The sequence below is a fragment of the Callithrix jacchus genome, chromosome 1, assembly GCF_049354715.1.
Source record: "Callithrix jacchus isolate 240 chromosome 1, calJac240_pri, whole genome shotgun sequence".
Classification (NCBI taxonomy): domain Eukaryota; kingdom Metazoa; phylum Chordata; class Mammalia; order Primates; family Cebidae; genus Callithrix; species Callithrix jacchus.
In genome coordinates this window covers 111570818-111583767 of record NC_133502.1, presented here as the reverse complement: position 1 = coordinate 111583767, position 12950 = coordinate 111570818, and the positions used below count along the sequence as shown (strand labels likewise).

At 38.4% G+C, this 12950-nt stretch overlaps 1 protein-coding gene across 5 annotated transcripts in view; it reads right to left on the bottom strand.

The window, feature by feature from the left end:
* The window catches only part of JAK2 (Janus kinase 2), a 122950-nt gene that overhangs the window by 83185 nt on the left and 26815 nt on the right, over positions 1-12950 (bottom strand). For 2 of the 5 annotated variants that reach the window (XM_054255936.2, XM_078349413.1), the window contains exon 3: positions 6856-6977. The exons of the other annotated variants lie outside the window; for them this stretch is intronic. The gene's annotated coding sequence lies outside the window, so the exon portion shown is untranslated. The remainder of the gene's footprint in view (positions 1-6855; positions 6978-12950) is intronic. 5 annotated transcript variants of the gene reach the window in all.

Genomic DNA, 12950 nt, shown 5'->3' with positions numbered 1-12950 from the left:
GTTAGTTAAAATTAAGTTCTTAGCATTAAGGAGCAAATTTGCTAGAATTTTATCAATTTGTGTTCACCATTGATTTTGGATTTTTTGCTCACCACTGCTTTTGGCCTTCCTTCTGAACACACTTTTTCCTGCCTAAATGTATCTTTCAGTAGACCTTTCAGTGAGGCTCTGTGGGTTTTAGCCGCAGTCTTTGAAAAAATATATGGCCCTCATTCTCAAAATCCTATTTATAATTTTCTTTCCCCAGAACTTTAAAGGTATTACTGCATTGTTTTGTGGCATTTATTGACGTAAATATGAAGTCTGCCATCACTCCTAGGTGTCTTGGTTTTCCCTGAAGCAGTATAAAATTTGTTTGCTTTAGCAGCAATGTTCTGAAATATTTTTGGAAAGGTCTTGATGCAGATTTTTCTTTATCTTGATCAAAAATGACTATATACTTCTAAAGATTGATGTCTCTTTTTTTTCTATTCTAGAAAATTCTCAGCTACTATGTGGTCAAATGCTACTTCTTTGTTATTCCCTCTAAATTATTTTAGCAGAACTGATCACTGTCCATGGAAGCCTCTCAAGCTCACCTCAACATCCCTCCATCTCTTTCTCATGGTGAAAAACGTTACGATAATGGTTAGCTTGGCAAGGTTGGGATAGTGGGAGGGCATGAAGAATGATTGGCAAGAGGCACAGGGAGACCTCTAGGGTACCTCCTGCCAGTCATTCTGGTGATATTCTATTTCTTGATCTGAGTAGTGGTTAACTAAGATGTGTTCACTTTATGAAAATTTGTTAAGCTATGTGTGTTACACTTCAATTAGAGGTTTACTTACATTTTTAAATGTTATCAGGAACAAATTTTTCAATTTTTAATTTTGTTGACTATTTTTCTAGCACTATATGTCTTGATATTATTTTGCAATTTGGTTTACAAGCTCATTGTATCATTCCTCCCTTCACCTTGCCCTCAACACACACACATACGAAGTCTGTAGTCACCCCTCCTCATCTAACAATTTGTGGTTGCCACAACTTAGCCTACCTGTGCTATCCATATATAGAACCAGGTCTTATAACAGCAGGTTAAAATTCCTGCCTTGAGGAGGTATCTGATATAATGCAGATCCAGTCAGTTACAAAGCAGGAGATATTTCACTCCATCTTAGAGTTCTGAAATCATGTCATCTTATCTTCCTAAGCTTGCAACTTATCCAAAGCTACAGCAATAGGCAGCATTTAACAGGAGGTTCCCCTTCCAATAGCCTATTTGGAGGGAAGTGATGGCTGACAGTAAAAGTAACATCCTTGACCTGCCTCTAGTCCATGTTGTACCACAAGAGTAAAACTCCTGTCTCCAATTCCTATTTCTATACAGGGAACCCAGCAAGCATAGGCTTTAACCCTACTCAGTATTTTGTACTTACAATCTATATTTATATACAGCTTGATCTATTTTTATTCAGGATATCTTTTTTCTCTTTTTATATTTTAATATGACACAATCATGTGTTTTAGAACAGAAAGGATATTAACTGGAAATCACACTGCCTTAAACATACACACATACCCCAGAATTCCATAGGCATTCAATAAATGTTTCCTGAATTTAAATAAATTAAATCATTTAGAAAATGCATTGATGCTTTTCTACAAAAAACAATCAAAACATTAAGTGACTCGAGTTGGCTTTTTTTTTCCCCCTGGAAGTACATCATGAGAAAGAAAACAACGGGATCACTTGAGTCCAGGAAGTTGAGGCTGAAGCGAGCAGTGATTGTGCTCATGCCACTGCACTCCAGCCTGAGTAACAAAGTGAGACCTTGTCTCAAAAAAAAAAGAATATAATGATCACAACTATAGCTGGCATTACTGCTTTGATTTGTGTTATGATGCCAGCAGTTTCACTCACTATTACTTTTGTACCATTTGTGCATATGTCAACTCAATGAAAAAGACATTTAACATCTTGGCATTATTATGAAAATCATTTTAATTTCATTAACCCCTTGAATAGGTTGTGGGATACCTAGGCATCCTCTAGAGACCATATTCTGAGAACTGCTACAATTCTACATTCAGTTACAAACCTCATGAATATTTACACCAAGAGACACATTAGAAGAATATTCATTGCGCCTCAGCTTCCAAAGGCAAAAACTGCAAGCAACCCAAACGATCAGGAAAATAGGTAAATACCTCGGTGCATTTATACTACAGAGTATGTTTCTCAGTTGCTAAAATAAATGAACTATACCTTTATGCAACATGGATAAATCTTAAAAATACAATTTTTAAAAGCTGTAAGTTATAAAAAACTATAAGCTATAAAATACCACTTTTCTAAATTTCAAAAACAATCAAAACTGAATCGTACATTGTTTAGGCATATACATGTGTTAAATAAATCTCCCACACACACACAAAAAAAATCAAAAATCAAGGAAATGTTAATCCCAAAATATAATACAGGGGTTTCTTCTGTGAGACAGATGGGAGGACTGCTCGGGAGAAACACATATATAGGTGCAAATTGCTGGCCATGTTCTAGTTCCTGGGGTGGGTGGTAGTTTCATGGGTGTTTAACATATTATTCTTTATAAATCCCATATAAGTTACATCTATTCTAATTTTTACAGGATTTTTCCCTCCTAAATATAATCAAATGCACAAATCTTAAGGGTACCAGTCAATAAATTTGGACATTGCATATACCTATGTAACCCAAAGCCCTAAGAAACTATCAGCATCTCAGAAAGTTCTTTCATGCTCCTTCTCCATCAATCCCTGCTCTGACTACCCAAGTGTATACAGCTGTTCAGATATTTTCCCACCATAGAGTAGATTATGATTTTGCTCAACATTTTGTACCACCAGAATGAAAGTTTCCAGAAGGTAAGAACCTTGATATATTATTTACTACTGCACTCAGTGCCTAGGATACTCTCTGACACATGAAAGTTGCTGAATAAATGAAGAGTAAATAAAAGCTATAATTAAGTTTCCTTAGCATGTGTTGATTAATAAATCAGTTGAATAAAGAGTACATAAGAGGCTGGGTACAGTGGCTCACACCTGTAATCCCAGCACTCTGGGAAGCCAAGTTGAGAGCATCACTTGAGACCAGGAGTTCAAGTCCAGCCTGGGCAACATAGTGAGAACGTGTCTCTACCAAAAAAAAAAAAAAGAGTAAATAAAATTTATAATAAATTTAACCCATCTGTACACGAACACTGGAAAACCAGTACTTTAAATATCACATTTTAAAAGTCAATATTTTCAAACTTTAGTCATGTACTAATAATTCTAAGAGATATAATTTTTCAGATCAATAAATATACATCAAGAAGTAATGCAGATTAGAAAAATTACTAAACTGGGAGCCAAGAGACCCAAAAATAAGTTTTCATCCTTTCTTATTACAAACTAGTTACATGACAAATCAATCTCAGCTTTTTCACTTGTATAACATAACTAATTAAATCTCAGCCATTCGTCCCAACTCTTAAAAAATCTATGATTGATACTAAATTATACCATCATCTAAGTACAAAATAAATTTTAAAAATTAAGTGCTACAAAGTGAAAAGAATAAAATTATCATCATTACTAAAAACAAAGAAAGTTTTAGAAGTTTCACACAACAATAAAAACATAGGCTGGATCTTAAAAGAAAAATATAATTTTGACAAGTAATGAAAAACAGGGCATTACTGGCAGGGCGAAAAGCATGAAAAACATAGAAAAAGGAATGTACACAACATGTTCCTGGAACAAAGTAGAGACAAGTTTGGCTGGATTGACAGGTTCAGATAGGTCAATGCTTCTCAACTTTTCCAGAGAAATGTCCCAAAAGGCAGTGGAGTGGTCTAAAGCAGCAGCCAAGAATATAAAATACATTTGAAATACATTTAATATCCAAGTGATTTAGCCATTTTGATTTACTTTGTTTAGTATACCAAATTTTCATAGTCCAAGTAGATATATGTTTTTCCTACAATTATTCATATGCTACTTTGGTAAACCTAAATATGGTGAGGTGAAATGTAAAAGAATTTTATATTACACTCTAAAGACCACTCGTTTTAAAATGTACTTTTATCACAAAAGAAGAAGATAGAAGTTATTGGGGGAAAAGTGCTTTGAATTGTTTTCTTACTGAGCAAGAAAGAAAACATGAACAGAAGCTTTCATACTTTGTGATTATAAAGAATTTAGTCAACCTTTATTCTTCTCTTTCTTTCACCCCATATCCAATCCATCAATATGTACTGATATAGTTTTACTTCCAAACTATATTTCAAATCCACTGGCTTTTTTCTCCACAACTACCATCATACGGTAAGCAGCTATTATTTCACTCTTGAACTATTGCAATGTCTACCTATTTTCCCTAAGTCTGCTTTGCCTCCCAATTACATAATCTCCACACAGGAGCCACCCTCATATGTTTAAGATTGTTTAGACTAAAATTCCATGAGTCCTACATTATTTGTTTGCTGTCTGCCTTTCCAACCTCATCATACAACTCTTGCTATGTGCTCCTTCCACTACTAAATTACAGGCTTCGATAACTTATAACTCAAAAAAGAACCTTATCTGCCTTGTCAAACAACCTACTCTCAGCAGGTAGAAAAGTCCTGAGATACAAATCTTACTAAATATTTAATTTATTAATGCTATGCTCATAAAAATAACAAAATAATTATTTTGTTATACATACAATATAATTTCAGGATCTCCAGACCAAGGCTGGGTTGCCTCCCTTAATGAGAAGTTCAAAAAAATCCTGTGCATTTCCCTTCTGCCCTAAACACCAAGGAAATGATAAACAATAATATTTTAAAGTAATTTTTAACATAGAGGTTTTCAGTAATGAGAGAGCAGCTTATACTACACTAATTTTCCTGCTGACAACAATTATAAACTTTTTAAAAATATGTATTTATAAAAACACCATTTGAAGACATTGTCAAGGAAACAAAAGCAGATACAAACTAGGTAGGGGTGATTATGACTCTTGTAAGAAGGAGAATACACTGAATGAGGCCCACACTTACCCTTCTTCCTTCCTGAGACAACTACACAGTCTGTTGTGTACAGGCAGGGGACAGAGCTCTTATAAAAAGCTGCAGTCTTATTGGGTGAAAGTATCAGAGAATGAAGTCTGGAGCTACTAGAAGAGCTAAAACTTGAGGACAGAAATCTCAAGAAACTGGGAGTCAGCTGGGGCTGACTCCTGAATTCCCATTCATAGAATGAAAATCCAAGCCCAGGGAGAGGCAACAGCTAGAAATCTGAAAGAACTGGGAAGAGATTTCAACAGCTATCTGGTCCTGGAGAGTCAGGGTTTGGTGTTAGAGAGAATTGGTAAATATCTCAGGCTTTCCACTGAAACTCTAGAAAAGGCACACTTGAAAAATAAGAGCCACTTGCCAGAACTAATGGCAAAACTGAAACAGACCTGTCCCAACAAAGCCTAAAACCAAGCCTCCACAGGATCAAGGTGATGTGCCAGTAATTTAACTGCCTGCTAGAACAAAATTCAATACTTCAGAGGAAGATTGAAATCCATACCATCTGGAGTTTCTACACTATATCACCCACAATGTATAGCAGTCAGTGAAACTTACTAAACATGAAAAGAGAAATGGGAGAGTTAAAAGAAAAATATTTATAATAGAAATGGACTCACAGCAGACCCAAATGTTGGATTATTTTAAAGACTTTGTTTACTATCATACACATGTAATAGAATTTACATTAAAAATTAATATAATGCATGAAGATAAAGAAGCCATATGTAAACTACAATATCAAGAAATCTAGGCCAGGAGCTGTGGCTCATGCTTATAATCCCAACATTTTGGGAGGCCAAGGCAGGAGTATTGCTTGAATCCAGGAATTCAAAACCAGCCCTGACAACATAGGAGGACTCCAACTCTACCAAAAAAAAAAGAAAGAAAAGAAAAGAAATTTTTAATTAGCTGGCCATGGTGCTGCATGCCTGTAGTCCCAGCTACTTGGGAGGCTGAGGTGGGAGAATTACTTGCCCTCAGGAGTTTGAGGCTGCAGAAAGCCACGATCACACCACTGAACAACAGCAGCAACAAAATCTGATACATATAGGTGGAACAGAAGAAATATTTGAAAAAATACTGGGTAAATGTTTTCCAAGTTTGTTTAAAAAAAATCAAACCACCAATCCAAAAAATTCATCTGACTTCCCATACTTAAGTCACATTATAGCCAAACTGCTAAAAAAAAAAAAAAACAAAGAAAATCTTAAAAGGAGTCACATACATTCTGGAGAACCAAGATAAGAAACAAAACTGACATCTCTTCAGAAGCAATGGAGGCCAGAAGACAAAGTACTAGTAGGGAGAGGGTGAAAGCTGTCAACCTAGAATTGTACAATCCTGAAAAATAATTTTGATACCACTGAACTGTTGTATCTATCATAAAAAATAAGAATTTTCAAAATTCAAGGCAAAACAAATATATTTTCAGATAAATGGATGCTGACAGAATACATTACCAACAAACTCACACTATAAGAACTGATAAAGAAAATAATTTGGATTAAAGGAAATATTACATGTAAACTCAGATTTACAGAAAGGAATGAAGAACTCAAAAATAGTAAATATGTGACTAATTATATTGTTATTCTTCTGTTTCTTAAATGTATTAAAAGGGAACTGACAGCCAGACACAGTGGCTCATGCCTGTAATCCCAGCACTTTGGGAGGCTGAGGTGGGCGGATCAATTGAGGGAAGGAGTTCGAGACCAGCCTGGCCAACATGGCACAAACCCTATCTATATTAAAAATATAAAAATTAGCTGGGCGTGGTGGCATGTACCTGTAATCCCAGCTACTAGGCAGGCTGAGGCAGGAGAATCGCTTGAACCTGGGAGGCAGAGGTTGCAAGAGGTCGCACCATAGGTCACGCCACTGCACTCAGTTGCACAACAGAACAAGACTCTGTCTCAAAAAAAAAAGACAACTAATCAACTGACAATTGTTCAAAGCATGAATAATAACAGTGTATAAAGTGCATGGTAGGGTTTAAAATAGATATAAAAGTAAAACAGTAACAACAATAGCTAAGAGGAATAAAATTAAAAGTTTATATAAACCAATTCATGAAAGCTCTAAGAAATAAGAAAAGGTGCTATCAGCAAATCAGAAATTTAAAGTAATTCCAGGAAGATCAAAAGTAGATAGGATTAGAATGACAGAATAGAGGAAATAGATACTACTTAAAACATACATAGGCTAGGTGCAGTGGCTCATCCCTGCAATCCCAGCAGTTTGGAAGTCTAAGGCAAGAGGATCGCTGGAGCCTGGAGTTCAAGACTAGCCCTGGCAATAGAGTGAGATCCTATCTCTACAAAAAAAAAAAAAAAATCTAAAAATTAGCCAGCCTGTAGTGTGCACCTGTAATATTAGCAACTAGGGAGGCTGAGGTGGGAAGACGGCTTGAGCCCACAAGTTTGAGCCTACAATGAGCTAGGTGCCAGCCACTGCACTCCTGCCTGAGCAACAGAGCAAGACTGTGACTCTTAAAAAAATTATTTAACTTAAGAAAAAAAAAACACAGAAGAAGACATCAACAAGCATAAAAACAGCTGTCTGCACACACATTAATAAAGCATAAATATGCAACGATTATCAAAGAGTGTTATACAGTTGGGATGGGGCAGGGGTGGTAGGCACAAAAGAGTAGGACCAAAATGGACCAGAAAACAACCGACCCCAGAAGAAACAGATAATGCACGGAAGAGAACCTCATTTAAAATCTTTTTGTTATTCTTGGAGAGATTTAAGAATATTTTGAAAAAATAAAGTATCACTAGATTACGAAAAAGGAGCAGAGAATTTACAAAATTTTAAAAAATCATGACTAGTAATGAAGAGAGCCTGGCATTTCATAGTCTTCCTGTGCTGCTCTGCCCTGACTTTGTTTTCATTCTGTCTCAGATGTCCCCACTATACACAATTTTGTGGCTATTCTTTATAGCTTTATTCTTTATCATATAGCAGTATTTTTATTCATTTTGGCTCTTTTGTACTTCCTACAGAAAATAAATAAATGGACCGTTGTCTCTTTCCTTTTCCCCCAGGTGTTTTACACCTGCTCAGTTCTGAGCATCGAGCCACCCACTTTGCCCATTCATTCCAGTTATCATAAGATTTGTGTGGTTCCAACTTATGTGTTGCTGTTACAGAAAATGCTGCTCTAATCATACCTGTTAAAGTTTGCAAGTGGTTGTGCATAATAAATTCTCTATACACTAAAGAAAAAATGAGGACAACTCAGTGAAAGAGTTGAATAATATGACCAAATTAGTAATTTGGAAGACAGTCAAGACAATCTCCCAATTCCAAGACTGAGAAAGTGAAAGAGACAAAGACAGAAAGAAAAAAAATATGATGAGCAAAAAGGTAAAAAATATGAGGATCAATCCAGGGAGTACAATTCTAAAGAGAAGCTCTAGATGGAGGAAGAAGGAAAACACAGAGAAGAAAAACAATAGAAGAAATTGTATTGGTGTTAAAGATGCCTGGGTTCCTATTAAAAAGATCTGCAGAGAGGAGACAACATTTAATTTTTTAATACTGTACCAACACAAATCAAAGCAAAGGGTCCAAACACCAAAAATAACAAAGAAACTCTAAAAGAGTTCAATTAATCTTTGTCTACTCAAAGCTTCTACCTACACATATAAAAATCACTGATGAAAACATAAGTGCATTCAGATTGGTCCCTCTTTAGAGTCATACTCAAATAGGTCCTTACTACTGGCTCACCTATCATTTTATATTTCATTAGTCCATTTACTCTATCACTATCCAAAACAACTGTCTCATACTTTCTGCTCCTTGATCTCCAAAACTGCCAGCCCTTTTCTTAATCTCCACTTCCTGCATTTGACTGAGAAATACAAGCAATCAAAAGCAAACACCTAACAACTAAAGAACGCAAATCCTTTTCAATTGAAGCTGGAATATTTTAGAAGTAGACCACATGGTAGGCCATAAAATTCTCATCACATTCTTAATGAAATCACACAAAATATAATTTGTATTCAAAACATGAACAATGGAACAAGCAACCATTTTATATACTTAAGACTCATAATAACTCAAGATGGCGCTGTGAGAACAACCCAGGATTGGAGTTCTCGTTGTGTCGGCGGAGAGGTGAGTCTGAGCTGCATTTCCAGACTGATCTTTGTTGCTCACGGAACGGGGAAATTCCCAAGTGAAGAGGAGACGCGGGACGCCAGGCAGATACTCCGCCTGGCGAAGCCGGCAGCCGGGGTGGCGGCGGCCGGCCCTACCCAGCGCTCCCCACAGGGCACACTTGTCCGGGTGCCCCGTTGAACCGGCAACTGGAGACGTGAGAGGGCTGGACTTGAGACTGAGCTAGACTTGGACAGTGGGCCAGCCCAGGGGATTGCAGGAACAGAGCGTTAGGATTGGCCCAGTGGGACGAACAAAACCGCGATTTCAAACAAGCCCCGTGCAGACGGCCCGAGACGCTCTGAGGGGGAGGGGCGGCCACCATTACCGAGGCAACCCGCCCCAACTGAGATACACGCCCATTGCTGACGCAGCCAGCCGTTGCCGAGGCAACCCGTCCCTACTGAGATACACGCCCACTGCTGACGCAGCCAGCCTCTGCCGAGGCAACCCGTCCCTACTGAGATACACGCCCACTGCTGACGCAGCCTGCCGTTGCCGAGGCAACCCGCTACAACAGAGAGACTCCGCCGCAGGGCGTGGCGGAGAACAGCAGAACAGCAGAGCCAGGGCGAGCCTCACAACAGCAGGGCGGAGCCTCGGCAGGCAAACAGTGGCTAGTCTGCATCCTAGCTGGGCAGGACCTCAACGGACATCCAAAAATAAAGCCCAAACCCCTCAACACAGAGCATTTGAGAAAAAAAAGGGTTTTTTTAATGAGGTCTGTTGCAGCAGAATCAAACATAGCAGCCTAACAGCCCTGAATGAACAACACAGCTCACAGCTCAGCAATTAAACCCCTATAAAGTACAAACTGTCTCCTCAAGCAGCTCCCTGACCCCTCTATATCCAAAAGACTGACATTAGGCAGGCACCATCCTGGGACAAAGATAGCAGAAAAAGAAACTGGTAGCATCCCTCGCTGTGCCACAGCTGCTAGAGGTGCACCCCAGACAAGCAGGGTCTGGAGCGGACCTCAGCACTTGTACAGCGAAGGGGCTAGACTGGTAGAAGGAAAACCAAGCAACAGAAATACTTCATCATCAACATTCAGGGTGTCCACTCAGAGACCCAATCGAAAAGTCAGCAACTACGCAGACGACCAGCGGACAAATCCGCAAAGATGGGAAGAAACCAGCGCAAAAAGGAGGAAAACACCCGAAACCAGAACACCTCGCCTCCTAGAAAGAACCAAAACTCCTCACCAGCAAGGGAACAAAGCTGGACGGAGAATGACTGTGACGAAATGACGGAATTAGACTTCAGAAGATGGATAATGAGAAACTTTGGTGAGCTAAAAGATCATGTATTAAATCAATGCAAAGAAACTAAGAACCTTGAGAAAAGATTTGAAAAAAGATTTGAGGAAATGATAACAAGAATGGATACCTTAGAGAGGAATATGAATGAATTAAAGGAGCTGAGAAACACAATACGAGAACTTCGCGAAGCATGCACAAGTTTCAATAGCCGAATTGACCAAGCAGAAGAAAGAATATCTGAAGTCGAAGACCAACTCAATGAAATAAAACAAGAAACCAAGATTAGAGAAAAAAATGCAAAAAGGAATGAACAAAGTCTCCAAGAAATGTGGGACTATGTGAAAAGACCTAACCTACGTTTGATAGGTGTACCAGAAGGGGACGAAGAGAATGATTCCAAGCTGGAAAATACTCTTCAGGACATCATCCAGGAAAATTTCCCCCACCTAGCAAGACAGGCCAACACTCAATTGCAGGAAATACAGAGAACACCACAAAGATATTCTGCAAGAAGAGCAACCCCAAGGCACATAATCGTCAGATTCAATAGGGTTGAAATAAAGGAGAGAATACTAAGGGCAGCCAGAGAGAAAGGTCGGGTCACCCACAAAGGGAAGCCCATCAGACTCACAGCAGATCTCTCGGCAGAAACACTACAAGCCAGAAGAGAGTGGGGGCTAATATTCAACATTCTTAAAGAAAAGAACTTTCAACCCAGAATTTCATATCCAGCCAAACTGAGCTTCAGAAGTGAAGGAAAAATAAAATCCTTTGCGAATAAGCAAGTACTCAGAGATTTTGTCACCACCAGGCCTGCTTTACAAGAGGCACTACACATAGAAAGGATCAACCAGTACCAGCCATTCCAAAATCACACTGAATGCTAAAGAGCATCAACATAATGAAGAATCTACAACAACTAACAGGCAAAACAGCCACTTAGCATCAAAATGGCAGTATCAAATTCACACATAATATTAACCCTAAATGTAAATGGACTAAATGCACCAATCAAAAGACACAGACTGGCAAATTGGATAAAAAGCCAAAACCCATCAGTGTGCTGTATCCAGAAAACCCATCTCACATGCAAGGATACACAAAGGCTCAAAATAAAGGGATGGAGGAAGATTTACCAAGCAAATGGAAAGCAAAAAAAAGCAGGAGTTGCAATTCTCATCTCCGATAAAATAGACTTTAAAGCAACAAAGATCAAAAGAGACAAAGAAGGCCATTACATAATGGTAAAAGGATCGATACAACAAGAAGAGCTAACGATCCTAAACATATATGGACCCAATGCAGGAGCACCCAGATACATAAGGCAAGTTCTTAAGGACTTACAAAAGGACTTAGACTCCCACACAATAATAGTGGGAGACTTTAACACTCCACTGTCAATACTAGACAGATCTACCAGACACAAAATCAACAAGGATATCCAGGGCTTGAACTCAGACCTGGAGCAAGCAAACCTGATAGACATTTACAGAACTCTCCACCCCAAATCCACAGAATACACATTCTTCTCAGCACCACATCACACCTACTCTAAAATTGACCACATAATTGGAAGTAAAGCACTGCTCAACAAATGCAAACAACTGAAATCATACCAAACAGCCTCTCAGACCATAGTGCAATCAAGTTAGAACTCAGAATTCAGAAACAGACCCAGAACCGCACAGCTTCATGGAAACTGAACAACTGGCTCTTGAATGTTGACTGGGTAAACAACGAAATGAAGGCAGAAATAAAGAAGTTCTTCGAAACCAATGAGAACGAAGACACAATGTGCCAGAACCTCTGGGACACATTTAAAGCAGTCTCTAGAGGAAAGTATAAGTATATAGCAATAAGTGCCCATATGAGGAGAATGGAGAGATCCAAAATTGACACCCTATCGTCAAAATTGAAAGAGCTAGAGGACCAAGACCAAAAAAACTCAAAACCCAGCAGAAGACAAGAAATAACTAAGATCAGAGCTGAGCTGAAGGAGATTGAGACACGAAAAACCCTTCAAAAAATCAATAAATCCAAGAGCTGGTTTTTTGAAAAGATCAACAAAATAGACAGACCACTAGCCAGATTGATTAAAAATAAAAGAGAGAACAACCAAATAGATGCAATAAAAAATAATAAAGGGGAAATCACCACAGATTCCACAGAAATTCAAACCATCATCAGAGAATATTACAAACAACTCTATGCGCATAAACCAGTAAACCTGGAAAAAATGGACAAATTCCTGGATTCCTGTGTCCTCCCAAGCCTAAACCAGGAGGAAGATGAAACTATGAATAGACCAATAACAAGGTCTGAAGTCGAGGCAGCAATTAAGAGCCTACCACACAAAAAAAGCCCAGGTCCAGACGGGTTCACAGCCGAATTCTACCAGACACACAAGGAAGAGCTGGCACCATTTCTTCTAAAACTATTTCAAACA